Raw genomic sequence first — 16,957 nt, 5'->3', positions numbered from 1 at the left:
ACAATGAACAGAGTCCTTCCTTGCCCTCATAGAATTTATATTCTAGGGTGAAAAGGTATGCAAGCCAATAAACAAATATATTACATGTCAGGAGATAGCAAGAGGTATATTTTTAAAAAGTAGGGTAAGGCTATTTGCCAGGGATAAGTATAAGGGTGGCTAACATTTTATACAGACTAGTCAAGAAAGCACTCATTTTTTTTTTCCTTCCACATTTTTAAATTTATTTTTAATCAGAGGATAATTGCTTTACAATGTTCTGTTGGTTTCTGCCATACATTGACATGAATCATCCATAGACATACATATATCCCCTCCCTCTTGAATCTCCCTCCCACCTCTCATCCCATCCCACTCCTCAAAGTTGTCACGGAGCACCAGGTTGAGCTCCGTGCATTGTACAGCAAATTCCCAGTGGCTGTCTACTTTACATATGATACTGTATGTTTCAATGCTACTCTCTCAATTAGTCCCACCCTCTACTTACACTACGGTGACAATGTCTGTTCTCTGTGTCTAAGTCTCCATTGCTGCCCTACAAATAAGTTTATCGGTACCATTTTTCTAGATTCCATATATATGCATTAATATACAATATTTGCTTTTCTCTTTCTGACTTACTTCACTCTGAATAATAGGCTCCAGGCAACCACTCACTAGAACTGACTCAAATTCATTCCTTTTCATGACTGAGTAATATTCCATTGTATATATGTACCAGAACTTTTTTATTCATTCATCTATTGATGTATATCTATGTTGCTTCCATGTCCTGGCTATTATAAATAGTGCTGCAATAAACATTGGGGTACATGCGTCTTTTAGAATTGTGGTTTCCTAAGAGTATATGCCTAATAGAGGAATTGCTGGGTCATATGGTAGCTTTTGAAAGAATGCTCAAACTACCACACAACTGCACTCATCTCACACGCTAGTAAAGTAATGCTCAAAATTCTCCAAGCCAGGCTTCAGCAATACGTGAACCGTGAACTTCCAGATGTTCAAGCTGGTTTTAGAATAGGCAAAGCAACCAGAGATCAAATTGCCAACATCCGCTGGATCATGAAAAAAGCAAGAGAGTTCCAGAAAAACATCTATTTCTGCTTTATTGACTATGCCAAAGCCTTTGAATGTGTGGATCACAATCAACTGTGGAAAATTCTGAAAGAGATGGGAATACCAGACCACCTGACCCACCTCTTGAGAAACCTATATGCAGGTCAAGAAGCAACAGTTAGAACTGGACATGGGCCAACAGACTGGTTCCAAATAGGAAACCAAATAGTTTCCAAATAGGACTATGTCAAGGCTGTATAGTGTCACCCTGCTTATTTAACTTATATGCAGAGTACATCATAAGAAATGCTGGGCTGAAAGAAGCACAAGCTGGAATCAAGATTGATGGGAGAAATAGCAATAACTTCAGATATGCAGATGACACCACCCTTATGGCAGAAAGTGAAGAGGAACTAAAAAGCCTCTTGATGAAAGTGAAAGAGGAGAGTGAAAAAGTTGGCTTAAAGCTCAACATTCAGAAAACTAAGATCATGGCATCTGGTCCCATCACCTCATGGGAGATAGATGGGGAGACAGTGGAAACAGTGGCTGACTTTATTTTTTTTTTGGCTCCAAAATCACTGCAGATGGTGATTGCAGCCATGAAATTAAAAGATGCTTGCTCCTTGGAAGAAAAGTTATGACCAACCTAGACAGCATATTAAAAAGCAGAGACATTACTTTGCCAACAAAGGTCCATCTAGTCAAGGCTATGGTTTTTCCAGTGGTCATGTATGGATGTGAGAGTTGGACGGTGAAGAAAGCTGAGCACCAAAACTTTTGAACAGTGGTGTTGGAGAAGACTCTTGAGAGTCCCTTGGACTGCAAGGAGATCCAACCAGTCGATCCTGAAGGAGATAAGTCCTGGGTGTTCATCGGAAGGACTGATGCTGAAGCTGAAACTCCAATACTTTGGCCACCTCCTGCGAAGTGTTGACTCATTGGAAAAGACCCTGATGCTGGGAGGGATTGGGGGCAGGAGGAGAAGGGGACGCCAGAGGATGAGATGGCTGGATGGCATCACTGACTCAATGGACATGAGTTTGAGTAAGTTCCGGGAGTTTGTGATGGACAGGGAGGCCTGGCGTGTTGCAATTCATGGGGTCGCAAAGAGTTGGACATGACTGAGCAACTGAACTCTACTGAACTGATGGTAGTTTTGGGGGGCTCCAAAATCACTGTAGATGGTGATTGCAGCCATGAAATTAAAAGATGCTTACTCCTTGGAAGGAAAGTTATGACCAACCTAGACAGCATATTAAAAAGTAGAGACATTACTTTGTCAACAAAGGTCTGTCTAGTCAAGTCTATGGTTTTTCCAGTGGTCATGTATGGATGTGAGAGTTGGACTATAAAGAAAGCTGAGCACAGAGGAATTGATGCTTTTAAACTATGGTGTTGGAGAAGACTCTTGAGAGTCCCTTGGACTGCAAGGAGATCCAACCAGTCCATCCTAAAGGAGATCAGTCCTGGGTGTTCATTGGAAGGACTGATGTTGAAGCTGAAACTCCAATACTTTGGCCACCTGATGCGAAGAAGTGACTCACTGGAAAAGACCCTGATGCTGGGAAAGATTGAGGGCAGGAGGAGAAGGGGACAATAGAGGATGAGATGGTTGCATAGCATCACCAACTCAATGGACATGGGTTTGGGTGGACTCCGGGAGGTGGTGATGGACAGGGAGCTCTGGCATGCTGCAGTTCATGGGGTTGCAAAGAGTCAGACATGACTGAGTGACTGAACTGAACTGAACTGATTCTGACTGGTGTGAAGTTATAACTCATTGTAGTTTTGTTTTGCATTTCTCTAATAATAAGCAATGTTGAACATTTTTTTCATGTGTCTATTTGACATCTGTATGTCTTCTTTTGGAGAAATGTCTGTTTAGGTCTCTGCCCATTTGTTGATTGGATTGTTTGTTTTTCTGATATTGAGTTGATTGAGCTGTTGTATATTTTAGAGATTAATCCTTTATCAGTTGCTTCATTTGCAATTATTTTCTCCCATTCTGAGGGTTGTCTTTTGTCTTTGTATAGTTTCCTTTGCTGTGAAAAAGTTTAATTAGGCCCCATTTGTTTATTTTTTGGTTTTTGTTTTTTACTGTAATTAAATTTCTTTATTCATTCTTGATAGAATATAAAGTTTATAGGACTATTTGTTTTTAAACTTATATGCATGTTTATACATTGTTGCTATTATTATTTTAAATGAAAAGTTATCTATGAGACTAATTAAGAATAAGCAAGTAAGAGTTTTATCTTACCTTCATTTATTCCTTCTCTAAGTCTTTCTTTCTTTTTTAAAAAAAATATTTATTTATTTGACTGCACCCAGCATTAGCTGCAATACACAGGACATTTATTAAGGCATGCAGGATCTTTAGTTGCAGTATGTGAACTCTTAGGTGCAGCATGTGGGATCTAGTTCCCTGACCAGGGATTAAACCCAGGCTCCTTGCATTGAGAGCACAGAGTCTTAGCAGCTGGATCACTAGGGAAATCCCTAGTCTTTCTCTCTTTATGTAGGTCTGAATTTATGATCGTTTTCTGACTATTTTCCTTCCCTTCAAAGAACTTTTAACATATCTTACAAGCCAAACCTACTGGCAACCAATTTCCTCAATTTTTGTTTATCTAAGAAAGTCTTTATTTTTCTTCACTTGTGAAAGATAAGTTTTCTGGATACAAAACCCTAGATTGGTAAAGGGTTTTCTTTCAACAAAGACATTTCACTCTACTCTTTTGTGTGGTTTGTGAAGAAATGCCCAGTATTACCCTTATTCTTATTCCTGTACAAGTAAGGTAGTTTATCCAACTAATTGTTTTCAAGACATCTTTTTTGTCTTTGTTTTTTGTTTGTTTGTTTCTCTTTTCTGCAGCTATATCCTTCATGAATATAAATACAAAAATCCTAAACAAATATTAGCAAATCAAACCCAACAATACACAGAGAGGATGATAGGTAATGACAAAGTAGAAATTCAAGAGTAATTTAACATTCAAAAACCAATGATAATCAGAAAGATAAATTAAGAAAACATTTCCATTTATAGCTACATCAAAAAGAATAAAATGCATAATAACAAATCTAACTAAGAAGGTAAAAGACCATACTTAGAAAATCATGAGATACTGATGAAAGAAATTGAAGACAACACCAACAAATAGAAAGATATGCTGTGCTAATGAATTGGATGAGTTAATACTGTTAAAAAGATCATCCTAGCCGAAGCAATCTACAGATTCAAAGCCATCCTTATCAAAATATTAATAGCATTTTTACAGAACTAGAACAAATAATTCTAAAATATTTATGGAAAGACAAAAGACCTCAAATATCTAAAACAATCTTAAGAAAGAACACAGCTGGAGCTATAATGCTCTCTGATTTCAAAAGTGAAAGTGTGTTAGTTGCTCAGTCATGTCAGACTCTTTGCAACCCCATAGACTGTAGCCTGCCAGGCTTCTCTGTCCATAGAATTGTCCAGACAAGAATACTAGAGTGGGTAGTCATTCCCTTCTCCAGGAGATCGTTCCACTATACTATGAAGCTGCAATAACCAAAACCATACAGTACTGCCACAAAAAAAGACAAATATAATAGATCAATGAAAACAGAGAGCCCAGAAATGAACAATGATATAGCCATGCTCCCACAATGATACAGCCAATTAATCTATGACAAAAGAGACAAGAATATACAATAAGAAAAAGACAGCTTCCCCAGTAAATAGTGTTGGGGAAACTGGACAGCTACATGCAAAAGAATCAAACTGAACTACTTCCTCATATCCTATATAAAAATAAACTCAAAATGGGGTAAAAATTTAAATGTAAGGCTTGAAACTGCAAAATTTCTAGGCAAAGAGAAAAGCACACTTCTTCAAATTTTTAGATATATCCTTTCAAGCAAGAGAAACAAAAGCAAACATAACCAAATGGGACTACATCAAACTGAAAAAAAAATTTGCACAGCAAAGGAAATGATCAACAAAATGAAAAGGACACATATAGAATTGGGGAAGATATCTGTAAACCATATATCTTACAAGGACTTATATATAAAGAACTAATTCAACTCAACATCAAAAAAATTAACTACTCAATTTTTTAAATTGTCATTTTTCCAAAGAAGACACACAGATGGCCAGCAAGCACATGAAAAGATGCTCCATATCACTAATCATCAGAAAAATGCAAGTTATAACTACAAGGAAATATTTCTTCACATCTGTTTAGAACGGCTATTGCCAAAAAGACAACAAATAACAAGTACTGGCAAGGATGTGGAGAAAAGGGAACCCCTATGTACTGTTGGTGGAAATTTAAACTGGTACAGACCCTATGGAAAACAGAATTGAGTTTCCTAAAAAATTAAAAATAGAACTACCATACAATCTAGCAATTCCATTTATGAGTATTTTTCTGAAGAAAATGAAAACAGTAGCTTAAAAAGATAAGTGCATCCCTATATTCAGTGGAGCATTATTTACAATAGCCAAGATATGAAAACAAGCTAAGTGCCCATCAACAGATGAATAGGTAAAGATGTGAAATACACACACACACACACACAAACACACACAAAGGAATATTATTCAGCCATCAAAAAGAACAAAATCTTGTCATTTGTGACAACACAAGTGAACCCAGAGGGTAAAATGCTAAGTGTGATTAGTCAAAGAAACACAACTACTATATGATTTTACTTATATGTGGAATTTAGAGAAACAAAATTAATGAGCAAACATAACAAAACAGAGACATAGATACAGAGAACAAACGGGTGGTTTCTAGAGAGGAAGGAGTGGGAGGATTAATGAAATAGATGAGAGTGATTTAGAGGTACAAACGTTAAGTTACAAAATAAATGAGTCACAGGGGTAAAATGTACAATATGGGGAATATAGTCAATTATATTTTAATATGTTTGTAAGGTGACAGATGGTAACAAGAGTTATGGTGGTGATCATTTTGTAATATATAGAAATATCAGGTCACTATGTTGTGCACCAAGAACTATCATAGTGTTGTATATCTACTTATACTTCAAAAACAAATTCATAGAAAAATAGATCAGATTTGTGGTTAATAGAGGCAGGGAGTTGAGAGAACAGGGAATTGGAGGCAGGTAGACAAAAGATACAAAGTTTCAGATATAAGATAAATAAATAATAGGAATGTAATAAAAACTGCTAAATAATACATATGAAAGTTGTAAGAGTTGTCATTGGCGGGAATTTTTGTTCTTTTTCTATATGAGATGGTAGATATTCATTAACCTCATTGTGATAATCATTTCATGACGTATGTAAGTCAAATCACTATGCTGTATATATTAAGCTTATACAGTGTTGTATGTCAACTGTATCTCAATAAAACTGGAAAAGAAGACAACATAACTTATCAAAATTTGTGGGATACTTTATAGCAGTGCTTAGAAGGAAACATAGTATCAAATGCACATATTCGAAAAAACAGAAAAATATAAAATCAATAATATCATTTTCCATCTTAGGAAACTAGAAAAAAAGAAAAGCAAATAAATCCAAAGTAAGTAGAAGTAATGATAAAAATTAGAGTTGAAATCAAAGAAATAGAAAACAGGAAATAAGTAGAGAAAATCAATTAAATCAAAAGCTGTTTCCACTATGGAGAACAGTATTGAGGTTCCTTAAAAAACTAAAAAATAGAGTTATCATATAATCCTTCAGTCTTACTCCTGGTCATACATCCAGAGAAAACTAACTTTAAAAAGATACATGCACCCCAATGTTCATCACAGCACTATTCACATAGCCAAGACATGGAAGCAACTGAAATGCTCATCAAAAGATGAACAGATAAAGATGTAGTGTGTGTGTGTGTGTGTGCGTGTGTGTGTGTGATGGAATATTATTCAACCATAAAAAAGAATGACATAATGCCATTTGTAGCAGTATGGATGAACCTAGAGATTACTGTATTAAGTGAAGTACGTCAGACAGAAAGACAAATTGCATATGATACTTATCATTATATCACTTATATAGGAATCTGGAAAAAGACACAATTAAGTTTTTGCAAACAGACTGATGGACATAGAAAACAAATTTATGGTTAACAAAGGGGAAAGAGGGAGGAAAGATAAACTAGGAGTTTGGGAGTAACACAAATACACTACTATATATAAAATAAACAACAAGGACCTACGGTATATCACAGGGAGTTATATTAAATATCTTGCTAATAACCTATAATAGAAAAGAATCTGGAATGGATCACTTTTCTATACACCTGAAACTAACACAACATTGTAAATCAACTATTCTATAGTTTTTTTTAAAAGCTGTTTCTTCATGTAAATTATCATATGTGAAATGAATCACCAGTCCAAGTTCAATGCATGATACAGGATGCTCGGGGCTGGTGCACTGGGATGACCCAGAGGGATGGGATGGGGAGGGAGTTGGGAGGGGGTTCAGGACGGGGAACACCTGTACACCCATGGCGGATTCAAGTCAATGTATGGCAAAACCAATACAACGTTGTAAAGTAAAATAAATAAATAATTTAAATTTTTTTTTAAAAAGCTGTTTCTTTTTTAAAACTCAATAAAATTGATAAGTTGTAGCCATACTAAAAAAGAAAGACAGAGGGCACAAATTACTAATAACATCACTATAAATTCCATGGACGTTAAAGGATACTAAAGAAATACTATGAAAACTCTATGCCTGAAGGTTTGACAAGCTAGATGAGATGGATCAATTCCTTGAAACATACAATCTGCCAAAATTCATACAAAAAGAAAAACACCATTTGAATATACCTATATTTATTAAGGAAATTGAATCAATAATTACTAGCCTTCCAAAACAGAAAGGACCAGGCTCAGATGGTGAATTCTATCAAATGTTTAAGGAGGAAATTATAGCAATTCTCTATAATGTCTTTCAGAGAACAGAGCAGAGGTAATAATTCTGAACTCATCCCAATATCATTACCCAAATATCAAAAACATACAAAGGCATTACAAAAAAGAAAACTGCAGACCAGTATCTCTCATAAACACAGATTCAAACATCTTCAACAAAATGTTAGCATGCTGAATCCAACAATATATTAAGAAATTTATATACCACGACCAAGTGGAAATTACCTAAGGTATGTTAAGGATGTTTTAACATTTGAAAATCAATTAATATACTCCATCACATCAACATAAATAATGAAATATCACATTGTCATATCAGTATATACAGAAAAGAATTTGACAAAATCCTATTCATGATCAAATCTCTCAGTAGAGGGGAGCTTTCTTACCTTGATAAAGAATACCTAAAATATCTAAAAGAATATCTATTTGAGAAACTAGAAGCTTTCCTGCTAAGACCAAGAACAAGGCAAAAGTGTTCCCTCTAATTACTCCTTTTCAACATCATACCAGAAGTCCTGAATAGTACAATAAAACAAGAAGAAGAAACAAAAGATATACAGACTTGAAAGGAAGAAATAAAACTGTCTTTGTTTGCAGATGACACTGTCATCTATACAGATATTCTGAAAGACAGGACCAAAAAAACTGAACTAGAAATAACTATAACAAGGTTGCAGGATGCATTGTTAATTAAAAAAAATCAACTGCTTCCCTATTTTCTAGCAATGAGCAAGTGTAATTTGAAACTAAAAACATAATACCACTTACATTCAGTTCAGTTGAGTCGCTCAGTCGTGTCCGATTCTTTGAGACCCTATGAATCGCAGCACGCCAGGCCTCCCTGTCCATCACAAACTCCTGGAGTTTACTCAAACTCATGTCCATCGAGTCAGTGATGCCATCCAGCCATCTCATCCTCTGTCGGCCCCTTCTCCTCCTGCCCCCAATCCCTCCCAGCATCAGGGTCTTTTCCAATGAGTCAACTCTTTGCATGAGGTGGCCAAAGTATTGGAGTTTCAGCTTCAGCATCAGTCCTTCCAATGAACACCGAGGACTGATCTCCTTTAGGATGGACTGGTTGGATCTCCTTGCAGTCCAAGGGACTCTCAAGAGTCTTCTCCAACACCACAGTTCAAAAGCATCAATTTTTCGGCCCTCAGCTTTCTTCACCGTCCAACTCTCACATCCATACATGACCACTGGAAAAACCATAGCCTTGACTAGACAGACCTTTGTTGGCAAAGTAATGTCTCTACTTTTTAATATGCTATCTAGGTTGGTCATAACTTTCCTTGCAAGGAGTAAGCATCTATTAATTTAATGGCTGCAATCATCATCTGCAGTGATTTTGGAGCCCCCCAAAATAAAGTCTGACACTGCTTCCACTGTTTCCCCATCTATTTGCCATGAAGTGATGGGACCAGATGCCATGATCTTAGTTTTCTGAATGTTGAGCTTTAAGCCACTTACATTAGCACTGAAGAAATGAAATACTTATTATAAATCTAAAAAAATATGTATAAGATCTGTATTAGAAAAACTACAAAACTCTGATGACTAGTAATATACATTTATTACTCATTATTTAAAAAAACTAAACAAAGAGACATTCCATGTTCATGGATAAGGAAACAATATTATCAAGACGTAAGTTCTTCAAGGACTTCCCTGGTGGTCCAGTGACTGAGACTCCATACTCCCAGTGCAGGAGGCCTGGGTTTGATCCCTGATGAGGGAACTAGATCCCACATGCTGCAATTAAGTGTTCTCATGCTGCTAAACTAAAAGTTCACATGCCGCAACTAAAGATCCCACATGCCACAGTGAATATCAAAGATCCTGGATGTCGCAACTAAGACACGGTGCAGCCAAATATATAAATATTTTTTAATAATATGTAAGTTCTCCCAAGCTGACCTATATATTCAATGCAATCCCAATCAAAATCCCAGCATGTTATTTTGTGAGTACCTACAAACTGATTCTAAAGTTTATATAGAGAAGCAAAAGCCCAGAATAGCCAACACAATATTGAAGAGGATGAACAAAGTTGGAGAATTAACATTCTCCAACTTCAAGATTTACTATAAAGCTACAGTAATCAAGACAGTGTAGTGCTGGTAAAAGAAAAGACAAATAGATCAATGAAACCCAATAGAAAGCCCATATACAGTATACACATTGTCAACTGACTTTGACAAAGAAAAAAGGACATACAACTAAGAAAACCCTCTTTTCAAAAAATGGTGCTGGGCAGAACTGGTAATCCATAGGCAAAAACATGAATCTACACACAGACCATTCATCCTTCTCAATTAATTCTAAATGAGTTGTATACCTAAAGGTAAAATGCAAAACTATAAATCCTTTAGAAGATATTTAAAAGAAAACATAGATGACTTTGGGCATGGTGAGGACATTTTAAATGCAACAGCAAGAGCAACTTCCATGAAAGATATAGCTGATAAGCTGACTTCATTGAAATTTTAAGAATCAGTGTAGTGAAAATGAGTATACTACCCAAAGCAGTCTATAGGTTCAATGCAATCCCTATCAAGCTACCAATGGTATTTTTCACAGAACTAGGACAAATAGTTTCGCAATTTGTATGGAAGTACAAAAAAACCTCAAACAGCCAAAGCAATCTTGAGAAAGAAGAATGGAACTGGAGGAATCAACCTATCTGACTTCAGACTCTACTACAAAGCTATAGTCATTAAGACAGTATGGTACTGGTACAGAGGCAGAAACATAGATCAATGGAACAAAATAGAAAGCCCAGAGATAAATCCATGCACCTATGGACACCTTATCTTTGACAAAGGAGGCAAGAATATACAATGGAGAGAAGACAATCTCTTTAACAAGTGGTGCCGGGAAAACTGGTCAACCACTTGTAAAAGAATGAAACTAGAACACTTTCTAACACCATACACAAAAATAAACTCAAAATGGATTAAAGATCTAAACATAAGACCAGAAACTATAAAACTCCTAGAGGAGAACATAGGCAAAACACTCTCCGACATAAATCACAGCAGGATCCTCTATGACCCACCTCCCAGAATATTGGAAATAAAAGCAAAAATAAACAAATGGGACCTAATTAAACTCAAAAGCTTTTGCACAACGAAGGAAACTATAAGCAAAGTGAAAAGACAGCTTTCAGAATGGGAGAAAATAATAGCAAACAAAGCAACTGACAAAGAATTAATCTCAAAAATATACAAGCAACTCCTGCAGCTCAATTCCAGAAAAATAAATGACCCAATCAAAAAATGGGCCAAAGAACTAAACAGACATTTCTCCAAAGAAGACATACAGATGGCTAACAAACACATGAAAAGATGCTCAACATCACTCATTATCAGAGAAATGCAAATTAAAACCACAATGAGGTACCATCTCACACTGGTCAGAATGGCTGCTATTCAAAAGTCTACAAACAATAAATGCTGGAGAGGGTGTGGAGAAAAGGGAACCCTCTTACACTGTTGGTGAGAATGCAAACTAGTACAGCCACTATGGAGAACAGTGTGGAGATTCCTTAAAAAACTGGATATAGAACTGCCATGTGACCCAGCAATCCCATTGCTGGCCATACACACCAAGGAAACCAGAACTGAAAGAGACACATGTACCCCAATGTTCATCAAAGCACTGTTTACAATAGCCAGGACATGGAAGCAACCTAGATGTCCATCAGTAGACAAACTGATAAGAAAGCTGTGGTACATACACACAATGGAATATTACTCAGCCATTAAAAAGAATACATTTGAATCAGTTCTAATGAGGTGAATGAAACTGGAGCCTATTATACAGAGTGAAGTAAGCCAGAAAGAAAAATACCAATACAGTGTACTAATGCATATATATGGAATTTAGAAAGATGGTAACAATAACCCTAAATGCAAGACAGCAAAAGACACACAGATGTATAGAACAGTCTTTTGGACTCTGTGGGAGAAGGCGAGGGTGGGATGATCTGAGAGAATAGCATTGAAACATGTATATTATCATATGTGAAACAGATCTCCAGTCCAGGTTCGATGCATGAGACAGGGTGCTCAGAGCTGGTGCACTGGGATGACCCAGAGGGATGGGATGGGGAGGGAGGTGGGAGGGGGGTTCAGGATGGGGAACACATGTAAATCCATGGCTGATTCATTCAATGTATGGCAAAAACCACTACAATATTGTAAAGTAATTAGCCTCCAATTAAAATAAATAAATTGAAATTTTTAAAAAATTTTTAATAAAATAAAAAGAAATTTTAAACTTCTGTTCTGTGATAATGTCAAGAAATGAGCATGCTAAGTCACTTCAGTAGTGTCCAACTCTTTGTGACCCTATGGACTGTAGCCTGCCAGACTCTTCTGTCCGTGGGATTCTCCAAGCAAAAATACCAGAGTGGGTTGCCATGCCCTTCTCCAGAGGATCTTCCCAACCCAGGAATTGAACCCACATCTCTTAAGTTTCCTATATTAACAGACAAGTTCTTTACCACTAGCACCATCTGAAATGAGACAACAAATCAAAAATGATAAATATATACATATATATATATATATATATATGTATATATGTATTAGTTCAGTTCAGTCGCTCAGTCATGTCCAACTCTCTGTGACCCCATGAATCGCAGCACACAAGGCCTCCCTGTCCATCACCAACTCCTGGAGTTTTCTCAAACTCATGTCTGTCGAGTCAGTGATGCCATCCAGCCATCTCATCCTCTGTCGGCCCCTTCTCCTCCTGCCCCCAATCCCTCCCAGCATCAGGGTCTTTTCCAGTGAGACAACTCTTCACACAGGTGGCCAAAGTGCTGGAGTTTCAGCTTCAGCATCAATCCTTCCAATGAACACCCAGGACTGATCTCCTTTAGGATGGACTGGTTGGATCTCCTTGCAGTCCAAGGGACTCTCAAGAGTCTTCTCCAACACCACTGTTCAAAAGCATCAAGTTTTCAGTGCTCAGCTTTCTTCACCATCCAACTCTCACATCCATACATGACTACTGGAAAAACCATAGCCTTGACTAGATGGACCTTTGTTGACAAAGTAATGTCTCTGCTTTTTAATATGCTGTCTAGGTTGGTCATAACTTTCCTTCCAAGGTGTAAGTGTCTTTTAATTTCATGGCTGCAATCACCATCTGCAGTGATTTTGGAGCCAAAAAAAAATAAAGTCAGCCACTGTTGCCACTGTTTCCCCATCCATTTCCCATGAAGTGATGGGACCGGATGCCATGATCTTAGTTTTCTGAATGTTGAGCTTAAGCCAACTTTTTCACTCTCCTCTTTCACTTTCATCAAGAGGCTTTTTAGTTCCTCTTCACTTTCTGCCATAAGGGTGGTGTCATCTGCATATCTGAGGTGATTGATATTTCTCCCAGCAATCTTGATTCCAGCTTGTGCTTCTTCCAGCCCAGCGTTTCTCATGATGTACTCTGCATAAAAGTTAAAAAAGCAGGGTGACAATATACAGCCTTGACGTACTCCTTTTCCTATTTGGAACCAGTCTGTTGTTCCATGTCCAGTTCTAACTGTTGCTTCCTGACCTGCATACAGGTTTCTCAAGAGATGCAGCAGCCGAAAAGAGCTACCACATGCCAGAGGTTGGGGCGGCGGCCGAGAGGAACTACATATATATGTATGTATGTATATATACATATATATGTGTGTGTATATATATATATATATCTGTAAAAGATATCTGGTAAAGAATTTTTATCAAAAGTATACAAAGAACTCTTAAAACTCACCAATAAAAAAACAAATAATTTAATGTTAAAATGGGCCAAGGACTTTAACAGACGTGTCTTCAAAGATATACAATAATAAATAAACACATGAAAAGATGTTCAACATCACATGTCATCAGGGAAATGCAAATTGAAGAACAATGAGAGACCACTACATGCCTATTACACTGGCCAAAATCTAAAAACCTGACAATACCAAATGCTGGTGAGGATGTGGAACAAAAGGAACTCTCAATCATTGCTGCTCGGAATGCAAAACAGTATAGCCACTCTGGAAGACTCTTTCTTACAAAACTAACCATATTCTTACCATTCAGGCCTGCAATCACACTCCTTGGTATTTACCCAAAGGAACTGAAAACCTATGTCCACAAAAAACCTGTACATGGATTTTATAGCACCTTTCATAATTGCCAAAACTTGGAGGCAACCAAGATATGTTTTAGCAGGTGAATGGATATATATAAATTTCTTAAGTATTGCAACTAAAAGGCAGAGCTTGTCAGACTGGATAAAAAGGCAAGACGCAACTATATATTGCTTACAAGAAACCCACCTTAATAAGTTAAAATTTTTGGAAAAATAAACCATGCTAATGGAGTCAAAAGAAATCTGGAATTGATGTATTAATACAAGACAAGGTAGATTTCACAGCAAAGAATACTACTAGTGAAGCCCATTACTAAGGAAAAAGAGGGTCAATTTATCAAGAAGACATAATGATCTTAACTGTTCATGCACCTGATAATAGCTACAAAATATGCAAAGAAAAAATAAATGGAACTGAAAGTCAGTATATAAATTCATAATTAGAGTTGGATATTCAACAATATTCTCTCAATAATTGATAGAAGAAGTAGATAGGAATTCAGGAAGGATGTAAAAGTCTTGAACAATTTATCAACCAACTTGACTTAACTGATGTTTGTAGAACAATGTACCTAATAACAGCAGAATGCACATTGTTTTCTAGTGCACAGGATTGTTTACTAAGATAGACCATATTCTTTTCCAGAAGAGAATTCTCAATGAATTTAAAACAATTCAAATCAGTTCATGTAGCTCATAATCAAAACAACAAACAAGCCAATCAAAAAATGGGCACAAGGTCTAAATAGACATTTCTCCAAAGAAGACATATAGAGATCCAAGAGGCACATGAAAACATGTTCAATTCAGTTCAGTTCAGTCAGTTCAGTCATTCAGTCATGTCCGACTCTTTGTGACCCCATGGACTTCAGCACGCCAGGCTTCCCTGTCCATCACCAACTCCCGGAGCTTGGTCAAACTCATGTCTATTGAGTTGGCGATGCTATCCAACCATCTCATCCTCTGTTGTCCCCTTCTCCTCCTGCCTTCCATCTTTCAGCATCAGGGTCTTTTCAAATGAGTCAGCTCTTCGCATCAGGTGGCCAAAGTATTGGAGTTTCAGCTTCAGCATCAGTCCTTCCAATGAACACCCAGGACTGATTTCCTTTAGGATGACTGGTTGGATCTCCTTGCAGTCCAAGGGACTCTCAAGAGTCTTCTCCAACACCACAGTTCAAAAGCGTCAATTCTTCAGCGCTCAACTTTCTTTTTTTTTTCATTTATTTTTATTAGTTGGAGGCTAATTACTTTTACAATATTGTAGTGGTTTTGTCATACATTGACATGAATCAGCCATGGATTTACATGTATTCCCCCTCCCGATCCCCCCTCCCACCTCCCTCTCTACCCGATCCATAATAGCAAATGAAGCAACAAAGGATTAATCTCAAAAATATACAAACAACTCCTGCAGCTTAATTCCAGAAAAATAAATGACCCAATCAAAAAATGGGCCAAAAAACTAAACAGACATTTCTCCAAGAAGACATACAGATGGCTAACAAACACATGAAAAGATGCTCAACATCACTCATTATCAGAGAAATGCAAATCAAAACCACAATGAGGTACCATTACACGCCAGTCAGGATGGCTGCTATCCAAAAGTCTACAAGCAATAAATGCTGGAGAGGGTGTGGAGAAAAGGGAACCCTCTTACACTGTTGGTGGGAATGCAAACTAGTACAGCCGCTATGGAGAACAGTGTGGAGATTTCTTAAAAAACTGGAAACAGAACTGCCATATGACCCAGCAATCCCACTTCTGGGCATACACACTGAGGAAACCAGATCTGAAAGAGACACGTGCACACCAATGTTCAGCGCTCAACTTTCTTTTATGGTCCAACTCTCATATCCATACATGACTACTGGAAAACCATAGCTTTGACTAGATGGACCTTTGTTGGCAAAGTAATGTCTTTGTTTTTTAATATGCTGTCTACGTTGGTCATAGCTTTTCTTCCAGGGAGCAAGAGTCTTTTAATTTCATGGCTGCAGTCACCATATTGGAGCTCCAAAAAATAAAGTCTCTCTGTTTCCCCATCTATTTGCTGTGAAGTGATGGGACTGGATGCCATGATCTTAGTTTTCTGAATGTTGTGTTTTAAGCCAGCTTTTAAACTCTCCTCTTTCACTTTCATCAAGAAGCTCTTTAGTTCTTTTTTTTTTTTTTTCTTTAGTTCTTCTTCACTTTCTTCCATAAGGGTGGTGTCATCGGCATATCTGAGGTTATTGATATTCCTCCAGCAATCTTGATTCCAGTTTGTGCTTCATCCAGCCTGGCATTGAACATGATGTACTCTGCATATAAGTTAAATAAGTCAGGTGACAGTGTACAGCCTTGATGTACTCCATTCCCAATTTGGAACCTGTCTGTTGTTCCATGTCCAGTTCCAAAAGTGGAACTCTTGGAAGCAACAGAAGCACTGTTGCTTCTTGACCTACATACAGATTTCTCAGGAGGCAGATTAGGTGGTTTACTATTCCCATTTCTTTAAGAATTTTCCACAGTTTTTCACAATCTACACAGTCAAAGGTTTTGGCATAGTCAATAAAGCAGAAGTAGATGTTTTTCTGGAACTCTCTTGCTTTTTCAATGATCCAACGGATGTTGGCAATTTGATTTCTGGTTCCTCTGCCTTTTCTAAATCCAGCTTGACATCTGAAAGTTCATGGTTCATGTACTGTTGAAGCCTGGCTTGGAGAATTTTGAGCATTACTTTGCTAGTGTGTGAATGAGTGAAATTGTGTGGTAGTTTGAACAGTCTTTGGCATTGCCTTTCTTTGAGATTGGAATGAAAACTGACCTTTTCCAGTCCTGTGGCCACTGCTGAGTTTTTCAAATT

The 16,957-nt window shown here is 37.2% G+C and overlaps 1 long non-coding RNA gene across 2 annotated transcripts in view; it reads left to right on the top strand.

The window, feature by feature from the left end:
* The window catches only part of LOC122449608, a 33,371-nt gene extending 19,081 nt beyond the window's left edge, over positions 1-14,290 (top strand). The window contains exon 3 of one of the 2 annotated variants that reach the window (XR_006271979.1): positions 13,547-14,290. This is a non-coding gene — a long non-coding RNA (uncharacterized LOC122449608). Of the gene's footprint in view, positions 1-965; positions 1,027-13,546 lie in introns of those variants that run through there. The other variant, XR_006271980.1, reaches the window with a different exon arrangement.
* Positions 14,291-16,957: the final 2,667 nt, after the last annotated feature.

This window comes from Cervus canadensis, chromosome 11 (assembly GCF_019320065.1).
Source record: "Cervus canadensis isolate Bull #8, Minnesota chromosome 11, ASM1932006v1, whole genome shotgun sequence".
Taxonomy (NCBI): domain Eukaryota; kingdom Metazoa; phylum Chordata; class Mammalia; order Artiodactyla; family Cervidae; genus Cervus; species Cervus canadensis.
Note: the sequence above shows the minus strand (reverse complement) of the source record. Positions and strands in the feature narration are given on the sequence as shown.